Source organism: Lissotriton helveticus, chromosome 9 (assembly GCF_964261635.1).
Source record: "Lissotriton helveticus chromosome 9, aLisHel1.1, whole genome shotgun sequence".
Lineage (NCBI taxonomy): Eukaryota > Metazoa > Chordata > Amphibia > Caudata > Salamandridae > Lissotriton > Lissotriton helveticus.
The window spans coordinates 700,500,610-700,510,047 of record NC_136070.1 but is presented as its reverse complement, the minus strand read 5'-3'; the positions used below and the strand labels follow the sequence as shown (position 1 = coordinate 700,510,047).

At 46.1% G+C, this 9,438-nt stretch overlaps 1 pseudogene; it reads right to left on the bottom strand.

Moving 5' to 3' along the window:
* Nucleotides 1-5,097: 5,097 nt before the first annotated feature.
* LOC144783249 (Golgi integral membrane protein 4-like) lies at nt 5,098-5,934 on the bottom strand (annotated as a pseudogene).
* Nucleotides 5,935-9,438: the final 3,504 nt, after the last annotated feature.

Here is a 9,438-nt window from a genome sequence, read left to right as displayed (position 1 = left end):
TGGGGTTTTCTTCCCAGAGTCTGTCGGCGTCTCCAGAGTATTCGATTGTAGGTCAGTCTTTTCGCGAATACGCTGCAATTCATCTTTAAAGGCTCGGGAACGCTTATTATCTGGGGCCTGTGACTGAAAATGCTGGTGCTTCAGGGCTGTGAACAGCTTGAAGCTTGGTATCCTCTGAAGAGCTTCATTCAGCTGGTGCATCTGACTCAGATGCTCCTGGGCAGCACATTCTGGGGTTTTCTTCCCAGAGTATGTCGGTGTCTCCAGAGTATTTGCTTGTAGGCCAGTCTGTTCGCGAATAAGCTGCAATTCAGCTTTAAAGGCTCGGAAATGCTTATTATCTGGGGCCTGTGACTGGAATTGCTGGCACCTCACGGCTGTGAACAGCTTGAAGCTTGGTATCCTCTGAAGAGCTTCATTCATCCGGCGCATCGGATTCAGCTGCTCCTGCGCACTAAGCAGCTGAGAGCTGAGCTCTTCATGTGCTTTCCTAAGAACCATACTTTCTTCCATTATTTTCGATATCATAGCCAGCAGCATCCCCACGTGTTCCTCATTCTCCCGCTGAAGGTGTGCATATTTCTGTTTGTGGCTCTCCAACGTTTGCCGGTTTTCCAGCTTTAGAGATTTAATACTGCTCATGCAAGTCCAGGAGCTGCTTCTTCACTTCTTCATGCTGGTTCTTCAGGATCTTGTGGTGAGAGGGGAGGGCGACGAAGTGGTTCATGGTGTCTTCCTTCTCTTTGCTCAGGGCTTCTAGAGCTTCTGATTTAAATACTTCAAAATCGTCCTTGGTCTTTTTGTGCTCCGCACGCTCCTTCTGGAGGGACTGCTCCAGCCTGGCCGCTGCTCATACATCACTTCCAGCTGTGCAAAGAGCGTCTCCTGCTGCAGCTTGAACTCCAGGAGCAGGTTCACGGAGCTCTGCACTTTCTCTTGTAAGTGCTTGAACAGGTAGAGCACGGACCTCAGGCACATCAAGGTCAGCATGCAGACGCCTATCAGCAGAATATTCTTCTGCCTGCGAAATCCACAGGCCCCGGGTCCCATGCCCAGAGAATTTGGTTCCTCGCCAGCGAAGGCCAGGCCCTCGGACTCCCGTTATCATCTTGCAAGTAATGTCCGACTAACATCCTTACCAGTCATACGCCTGCCTATATAGCCCTGCTCAGCGTCATGAATTATGACGTTATTGTGAATTCACAGCGGCACACTGTTGCATCAAAGCGCTTTGTGATCCATACAGGTATCAACCCTGATGTCTACTTTAAATATGTCCGCACCCAGGACAGTGCAGCTGTGTCATCCCGTGTGTACATCACTGCACGTGCTGAGAGCCTTTTCTGTTTTTTAAAATTTCAAATTTGTCACAGCTCAGGCGTATTGTAAAGCAGGTATGCTGGACGGGTGGGAGCTTTCAATCATGGCTATTTTCCTTGATTCGCTTTGGCACGCAGTAGGCTCTGGAACAGACCATACTTCACTCAGTTCCTCTAAATCATTGGCGGAAATCCACCAACTAGTGTTCCAGATAACCCTGTAGTAGCAATCATGAAAATATTAAATGTAAGAATCTACGAAGCTCCAAGGGCATACTTCTGTGTAACAAAGATTATTCAGAAATTCCCTTTCGTATTATTACTGGTCAATCCAAATATTCTAAAGCTACAAGTAGCAGGTTAGATCATCTCCTATATAAACGGTGCCCTGTTCTACTCTATTTATATTGCTTCCGTGAGCATCATTTTTATTCCTCCCATGGGCCCAGGCAGCTCAGTTGGTCCCTCGCCGCCACTGTCCACTCCCTGTTGCTCAAGGCGCATCCTCACAGGTGCAGCGGAAGGGGCTCTGAAGGGCCAGGTGCGCACAGGAAAGGCTTTCAAAAACAATAATAGGGCAACCCAATATTCCCAAGGAACTGGGTATAATCAATAACACAACAAAAAATGTTCCTTAAGGAATCATTTCACGTTTTTTAAAATTTCTAATTTGTCACAGCAGTGAACAAAATTCCATAACACTCAAGAGATTATTATCAAAGAACCAAATATTTTATAGTTTTTTCTCATAAGATACATAAAAACACACCTTATTCACATCGCATAGGTATGAATCCATATGTCCATTCATGTATGGCAACGCAAATATCCACGGTTTCCCGGTTTCTGACATGTGTAGTGGTTTCGGACACTTTTTCAAAAGTATATGGACAATATTTACAAATTTGCCATATGATCTGATGGTGAAGTTTATGTTCTATAATTCTTTCAGTATCTCGTCTCCAGCCTGGATGCTATCCACCGTCCAGTAGAAACGCAGGGCACTGCCATCTCTATCCATCGCTAGCCACAGAGGCAAGGCTGGCTGTGGCAGAACTTTAAGAGACCCTGTCTGGGGTACCAATAATTTTCGGTGAGATTCTGCAGTCTGGACAGCACCTTCTGGGGTTTTCTTCCCAGAGTCTGTCGGCGTCTCCAGAGTATTCGCTTGTAGGTCAGTCTTTTTGCGAATACGCTGCAATTCATCTTTAAAGGCTCGGAACGCTTATTATCTGGGGCCTGTGACTGAAAATGCTGGTGCTTCAGGGCTGTGAACAGCTTGAAGCTTGGTATCCTCTGAAGAGCTTCATTCAGCTGGTGCATCTGACTCAGATGCTCCTGGGCAGCACCTTCTGGGGTTTTCTTCCCCGAGTATGTCGGTGTCTCCAGAGTATTTGCTTGTAAGCCAGTCTGTTCGCGAATAAGCTGCAATTCAGCTTTAAAGGCTCGGAAACGCTTATTATCTGGGGCCTGTGACTGGGATTGCTGGTGCCTCAGGGCTATGAACAGCTTGAAGCTTGGAATCCTCTGAAGAGCTTCATTCATCCGGCGCATCGGATTCAGCTGCTCCTGCGCACTAAGCAGCTGAGAGCTGAGCTCTTCATGTGCATTCCTAAGAACCATACTTTCTTCCATTAGTTTCGATATCATAGCCAGCAGCATCCCCACGTGTTCCTCGTTCTCTCCTGCTGGAGCTGTGCATATTTCTGTTTGTGGCTATCCAACGTTTGCCAGTTTTCCAGTTTTAGAGAGTTAATACTGCTCATGCAAGTCCAGGAGCTGCTTCTTCACTTCTTAATGCTGGTTCTTCAGGATCTTGTGGTGAGAGGGGAGGGCGACGAAGTGGTTCATGGCGTCTTCCTTCTCTTTGCTCAGGGCTTCTTGAGCTTCTGATTGAAATACTTCAAAATTGTCCTTGGTCTTTTTGTGCTCCGCACGCTCCTTCTGGAGGGACTGCTCCAGCCTGGCCGCTGCTCATACATCACTTCCAGCTGTGCAAAGAGCGTCTCCTGCTGCAGCTTGAACTCAAGGAGCAGGTTCACGGAGCTCTGCACTTTCTCCTGTAAGTGCTTGAAAAGGTAGAGCACGGACCTCAGGCACATCAAGGTCAGCATGTACACGTCTCTCAGCAGAATATTCTTCTGCCTGCGAAATCCACAGGCCCCGGGTCCCATGCCTAGAGAGTTTGGTTCCTCGTCAGCGAGGGCCAGGCCCTCGGACTCCCGTTATCATCTTGCAAGTAATGTCCGACTAACAGTCTTACCAGTCATACGCCTGCCTATATAGCCCTGCTCAGCGTCATGAATTATGACGTTATTGTGAATTCACAGTGGCACACTGTTGCGTCAAAGCGCTTTAAGTCCCGTACAGGTATCAATCCTGATGTCTACTTTAAATATGTCCGCACCAAGGACAGTGCAGCTTTGTCATCCCGTGTGTACATCACTGCACTTGCTGAGAGCCTTCCTTCTTTTTTAAAATTTCAAATTTGTCACAGCTCAGGCGTTTTGTAAAGCAGGTATGCTGGACGGGGGGGGGGCTTTCAATCATGGCTATTTTCCTTGATTCGCTTTGGCACGCAGTAGGCTCTGGAACAGACCATTATTCACTCAGTTCCATTAAATCATTGGCGGAAATCCACCATCTAGTGTTGCAGATAACCCTATAGTAGCAATCATGAAAATAATAAATGTAAGAATCTACGAAGCTCCAAGTGCATACTTCTGTGTAATAAAGATTATTCAGAAATTCCCTTTCGGATTATTACTGGTCAATCCAAATATTCTAAAGCTTCAAGTAGCAGGTTAGATCATCTCCTATAAATGGTGCCCTGTTCTACTCTATTTATATTTCTTCTGTGAGCATCATTTTTATTTCTCCCATGGGCCCAGGCAGCTCAGTTGGTCCCTCGCCGCCACTGTCCACTCCCTGTTGCTCAAGGCGCATCCTCACAGGCGCAGCGGAAGGGGCTCTGAAGGGCCAGGTGCGCACAGGAAAGGTTCTCAAAAACAATAATAGGGCAACCCAATATTCCCAAGGAACTGGGTATAATCAATAACACAACAAAAAATGTTCCTTAAGGAATCATTTCACGTTTTTTAAAATTTCAAATTTGTAACAGCAGTGAACAAAATTCCATAACACTCAAGAGATTATTATCAAAGAACCAAATATTTTATAGTTTTTTCTCATAAGATACATAAAAACACATCTTATTCACATCGCATAAGTATGAATCCATATGTCCATTCATGTATGGCAACTCAAATACCCACTGCTTCCAGGTTTCTGACATGTGCAGTGGTTTCTGACACTTTTTCAAAAGTATATGGACAATATTTACAAATTTGCCATATGATTTGATGGTGAAGTTTATGTTCTATAATTCTTTCAGCATCTCGTCTCCTGCCTGGATGCTATCCACCGTCCTCTAGAAACGCAGGGCACTGCCATCTCTATCCTTCGCTAGCCACAGAGGCAAGGCTGGCTGTGGCAGAACTTCAAGAGACCCTGTCCGGGGTTTCAATAATTTTCGGTGAGATTCTGCAGTCTGGACAGCACCTTCTGGGGTTTTCTTCCCAGAGTCTGTCGGCGTCTCCAGAGTATTCGATTGTAGGTCAGTCTTTTCGCGAATACGCTGCAATTCATCTTTAAAGGCTCGGGAACGCTTATTATCTGGGTCCTGTGACTGAAAATGCTGGTGCTTCAGGGCTGTGAACAGCTTGACGCTTGGTATCCTCTGAAGAGCTTCATTCAGCTGGTGCATCTGATTCAGATACTACTGGGCAGCACCTTCTGGGTTTTTCTTCCCAGAGTATGTCGGTGTCTCCTGAGTATTTGCTTGTAGGCCAGTCTGTTCGCGAATCAGCTGCAATTCAGCTTTAAAGGCTCGGAAACGCTTATTAGCTGGGGCCTGTGACTGGAATTGCTGGCACCTCACGGCTGTGAACAGCTTGAAGCTTGGTATCCTCTGAAGAGCTTCATTCATCCGGCGCATCGGATTCAGCTGCTCCTGCGCACTAAGCAGCTGAGAGCTGAGCTCTTCATGTGCTTTCCTAAGAACCATACTTTCTTCCATTATTTTCGATATCATAGCCAGCAGCATCCCCACGTGTTCCTCATTCTCCCGCTGAAGGTGTGCATATTTTTGTTTGTGGCTCTCCAACGTTTGCCGGTTTTCCAGCTTTAGAGAGTTAATACTGCTCATGCAAGTCCAGGAGCTGCTTCTTCACTTCTTCATGCTGGTTCTTCAGGATCTTGTGGTGAGAGGGGAGGGCGACGAAGTGGTTCATGGCGTCTTCCTTCTCTTTGCTCAGGGCTTCTTGAGCTTCTGATTTAAATACTTCAAAATCGTCCTTGGTCTTTTTGTGCTCCACACGCTCCTTCTGGAGGGACTGCTCCAGCCTGGCCGCTGCTCATACATCACTTCCAGGTGCGCAAAGAGCGTCTCCTGCTGCGGCTTGAACTCCAGGAGCAGGTTCACGGAGCTCTGCACTTTCTCCTGTAAGTGCTTGAACAGGTAGAGCACGGACCTCAGGCACATCAAGGTGAGCATGCAGACGCCTATCAGCAGAATATTCTTCTGCCTGCGAAATCCACAGGCCCCGGGTCCCATGCCCAGAGAGTTTGGTTCCTCGTCAGCGAGGGCCGGGCCCTCGGACTCCCGGTATCATCTTGCAAGTAATGTCCGACTAACAGCCTTACCAGTCATACGCCTGCCTATATAGCCCTGCTCAGCGTCATGAATTGTGACGTTATTGTGAATTCACAGCGGCACACTGTTGCGTCAAAGCACTTTGCGATCCATACAGGTATCAACCCTGATGTCTACTTTTAATATGTCCGCACCCAGGACAGTGCAGCTTTGTCATCCCGTGCGTACATCACTGCACGTGCTGAGAGCCTTTCCTGTTTTTTAAAATTTCAAATTTGTCACAGCTCAGGCGTATTGTAAAGCCGATATGCTTGTCGGGGGGGAGCTTTCAATCATGGCTATTTTTCTTGATTCGCTTTGGCACGCAGTAGGCTCTGGAACAGACCATACTTCACTGAGTTCCTTTAAATCATTGGCGGAAATCCACCAACTAGTGTTCCAGATAACCCTGTAGTAGCAATCATGAAAATAATAAATGTAAGAATCTACGAAGCTCCAAGTGCATACTTTTGTGTAACAAAGATTATTCAGAAATTCCCTTTCGGATTATTACTGGTCAATCCAAATATTCTAAAGCTACAAGTAGCAGGTTAGATCATCTCCTATAAATGGTGCCCTGTTCTACTCTATTTATATTGCTTCTGTGAGCATCATTTTTATTCCTTCCATGGGGCCAGGCAGCTCAGTTGGTCCCTCGCCGCCACTGTCCACTCCCTGTTGCTCAAGGCGCATCCTCACAGGGCAGCGGAAGGGGCTCTGAAGGGCCAAGTGCGCACAGGAAAGGCTCTCAAAAACAATAATAGGGCAACCCAATATTCCCAAGGAACTGGGTATAATCAATAACACAACAAAAAATGTTCCTTAAGGAATCACTTCACGTTTTTTAAAATTTCAAATTTGTCACAGCAGTGAACAAAATTCCATAACACTCAAGAGATTATTATCAAAGAACCAAATATTTTATAGTTTTTTCTCATAAGATACATAAAAACACATCTTATTCACATCGCATAGGTATGCATCCATATGTCCATTCATGTATGGCAACTCAAATATCCACTGCTTCCCGGTTTCTGACATGTGCAGTGGTTTCTGACACTTTTTCAAAAGTATATGGACAATATTTACAAATTTGCCATATGATCTGATGGTGAAGTTTATGTTCTATAATTATTTCAGCATCTCGTCTCCAGTCTGGATGCTAACCACCATCCTCTAGAAACGCAGGGCACTGCCATCTCTATCCTTCGCTAGCCACAGAGGCAAGGCTGGCTGTGGCAGAACTCCAAGAGACCCTGTCCGGGGTACCAATAATTTTCGGTGGGATTCTGCAGTCTGGACAGCATCTTCTGGGGTTTTCTTCCCAGAGTCTGTTAGCGTCTCCAGAGTATTCGCTTGTAGGTCAGTCTTTTTGTGAATACGCTGCAATTCATCTTTAAAGGCTCGGGAACGCTTATTATCTGGGGCCTGTGACTGAAAACGCTGGTGCTTCAGGGCTGTGAACAGCTTGAAGCTTGGTATCCTCTGAAGAGCTTCATTCAGCTGGTGCATCTGATTCAGATGCTCCTGGGCAGCACCTTCTGGGGTTTTCTTCCCAGAGTATGTCGGTGTCTCCAGAGTATTTGCTTGTAGGCCAGTCTGTTCGCGAATAAGCTGCAATTCAGCTTTAAAGGCTCGGAAACACTTATTATCTGGGGCCTGTGACTGGCATTTCTGGTGCCTCAGGGCTGTGAACAGCTTGAAGCTTGGTATCCTCTGAAGAGCTTCATTCATCCGGCACATCGGATTCAGCTGCTCCTGCACACTAAGCAGCTGAGAGCTGAGCTCTTCATGTGCATTCCTAAGAACCATACTTTCTTCCATTAGTTTCGATATCATAGCCAGCAGCATCCCCACGTGTTCCTCATTCTCCCGCTGAAGCTGTGCATATTTCTGTTTGTGGCTCTCCAACGTTTGCCGGTTTTCCAGCTTTAGAGAGTTAATACTGCTCATGCAAGTCCAGGAGCTGCTTCTTCACTTCTTCATGCTGGTTCTTCAGGATCTTGTGGTGAGAGGGGAGGTCGAGGAAGTGGTTCATGGCGTCTTCCTTCTCTTTGCTCAGGGCTTCTTGAGCTTCTGATTTAAATACTTCAAAATCGTCCTTGGTCTTTTTGTGCTCCACACGCTCCTTCTGGAGGTACTGCTCCAGCCTGGCCGCAGCTCATACATCACTTCCAGCTGTGCAATGAGCGTCTCCTGCTGCGGCTTGAACTCCAGGAGCAAGTTCACGGAGCTCTGCACTTTCTCCTGTAAGTGCTTGAACAGGTAGAGCACGGACCTCAGGCACATCAAGGTCAGCATGCAGACGCCTATCAGCAGAATATTCTTCTGCCTGCAAAATCCACAGGCCCCGGATCCCATGCCCAGAGAGTTTGGTTCCTCGTCAGCGAGGGCCAGGCCCTCGGACTCCCGTTATCATCTTGCAAGTAATGTCCGACTAACAACCTTACCAGTCATTTCATTTCAAGAATCTTTATTCGGTGTTTAGAAAACACCATAAAAGCACACATATATATACATAAATGAGAAAAACATTAAATCTTAATCAAGATCATGACACCATAAAAACACACAAATATATACACAGCTAAAAAAAGCATTAAATCTTTGTCAAGATCCTTGTACATGAATACAATAAAAATCCCAACATACAGGGCCATAAATTTAAGATATAAAATCCCAGGTCGTTCATTCCTCTCCCTTCGTCATCCTTAAACGAACCGCCACCTTAATAAAATTCATAATACAACATAAGGTTAGCGGATCAGAAGCTTGTTGCAAATAAACTAAAGCATCCATGGCATGTTCCAGTTTGGCTTTTTTTAGTATGTCTACTAAAAATCTACGCCTGGGCATAGAAAAATAGGGGCAAAGCAAAATAAAATGAAGGGAGTCCTGCGGAGACCGATTGTCGCAGCCGCAGGGTCCCTTCTGCTCAATTGACATAGTAAAACCTGGTGGAAAGGCCAACATAAAAGGAAGTAAGTTCAATCTAAAACGACACATAAGGAATCTGTCCTGTGCATTATGTACAAGATACAGATAGGGCTCCATACCCTCCACGCTCTTGATCAAGTTGTAAGCCCTCACGGACTTTTTCTCTCCTTCAACCTCCGCACGACATTGGGTTTTCCGCTCTAGGAAAATTTCCCCTACTTGTTTCTTGTGCTGTGCTAAGATGGTTGTGGGGTTCCTGAAAAAATTTCCGAACCCTAACTCTTCAAGAGTGTTTCTCACATATTTGAGCCAGGGGATACGCATACAATGAGTCCTACTCAGGCAGTCCAGTAGAATTTCTCTGGTTAAATATGCGTCTGGATTTGCCCAAATTTTTAACCATGCCACAATTGGCCTCAATTTTAATGAGTCCACCAGGTGTGGCCTCCCTAGCTCCCTATGAGCAATATATCCAACAGTACTGGGTGG